The sequence below is a fragment of the Etheostoma spectabile genome, chromosome 23, assembly GCF_008692095.1.
Source record: "Etheostoma spectabile isolate EspeVRDwgs_2016 chromosome 23, UIUC_Espe_1.0, whole genome shotgun sequence".
In the NCBI taxonomy this organism is placed as follows: domain Eukaryota; kingdom Metazoa; phylum Chordata; class Actinopteri; order Perciformes; family Percidae; genus Etheostoma; species Etheostoma spectabile.
Window position 1 is genome coordinate 18655742 of NC_045755.1, and position 1541 is coordinate 18657282.

Below are 1541 nucleotides of genomic sequence, written 5' to 3' on the forward strand. Positions count from 1 at the left end.
TGTGTGTGTGTGTGTGTGTGTGTGTAAGAAAGACAGACATTTTTTTTCTTCACATCTAAACAATTACGCCAGAACATTCTGCTGCTGTTCTCTTCTCCCCCTCAACTCTTCATTCTCCATTTCTTTCCTCCCTGTCCTCTCAAATCTTTCCTGTCTCATACTGCCATTCCTTCAGATTTTCTTTTCCCTCTCTCTTCTTTCTGTCCTTCTTCTCACCTACTTTCCTTTCCTCTTATACTTCTTGTCTTGTCTCCTCTCCTATTCTCTTGATATAGTTTCCCATCTCTTTTCTTTTGTGATTAAGTTTTTATTTTTTAACACTCCAAACATACCCCCCCCTTCATCATCACCACCCACTCAGACAAAAACACTCCTTGATGACACCCCTTCATTCTTCCATCTTCTTAAAATCTGAGCGTGCCATAGTTTTACTATTCCTTCAGATTCTGTCCCACTCCTCATTCAGATCCCTTTCCCATGTCTTTTTGATTGATGTGCTCGATCTATTCTAAACATTCCTTTTTTCTTCTTATTCTCCCCTCCACCTCCTTTGTTCTGTTTCCACATTTTTTACCCATCTCCTCTTCTCTTTTTCCTTCTTTGCTCCTCATCCAGCCATCTTATCTCAACTCTTTTTTTCTCTCCTTTTCATTTCTTTCACTTGTTCATCACCCTTTCTTTTCCCTCCTTTTACCTTCTTCCTTCCCTCCACTCTCCTTGTACTTTTCTTCTTTTACCCTCTCTCCTCTCTTCTCCTCTCCATTGAAGTAATCATGACTAAGAGCTCTGTTGATGTTGAGGCTTACATAAAACTCCTCTGCGAGGGGATGAGATCAGAGCAGCCAGGCGGTGAGAACAGACTATCCGACACATTGCGCTTAACATGCACCAAATGAAATAAACAGCATCTACCCTTGTGCTGCAGCCAATCAGCTCGTGTTGGAAAAAAATCCCCTGCTCCAGACATCGCTCTCCATCCAGTTTACCTCACATTACAGCATCCCTGTGTAAACATCATTTATGTGGCATACAACCGTGCTGAGGTCAAAATGGGATGCTGACCCTTTACCTCATTAAAAAAAAGTCACAAGCGAGAAGCAAGTGTCAGAAAAGTTGTGGCGGTTCTCGGTGAGCTTGTTATGTCTAAGTGCAACATGGCTGATTGGTGTTTAGGGCTGTGGAGGCGGCAAAGGGCACCAACAACCTCCAGCATGCACTAACATAATTGCCAAAGTGTACATGAAGTTTTTAACCTGTGCCAAAATTAACTCAATTAGGTTTAATTCCGAAAGTGAAACAAAGTAGCAGACTTTCTTCCTCATGCCACAGCCAATGTTAGGAGTAATGGGTAAGAAGAACAGTTTGTCTCACTTGAAAGTGTGGAGGCAGCATGTGTTGCTGGGTGCTGGAGACTAATTGCTAGCTCATGGCAGCGCTCCACTTGATTCAGCTCTGCATGTCTGGTAATTTTAGCTCGTCATCACTATTCAGGTAAAAGCGGTCCTCAGCATCCCTTTCTCAAGGCCTCCATTTCTTTCTCC

General features: G+C 42.8%; 1 long non-coding RNA gene across 1 annotated transcript in view; it reads left to right on the plus strand.

The window, feature by feature from the left end:
- Positions 1 to 1143, plus strand: part of LOC116673235 (uncharacterized) — an 18577-nt gene extending 17434 nt beyond the window's left edge. Inside the window, exons 3-4 of the long non-coding RNA XR_004327793.1 lie at positions 838 to 849; positions 1134 to 1143. This is a non-coding gene — a long non-coding RNA (uncharacterized LOC116673235). The remainder of the gene's footprint in view (positions 1 to 837; positions 850 to 1133) is intronic.
- Positions 1144 to 1541: the final 398 nt, after the last annotated feature.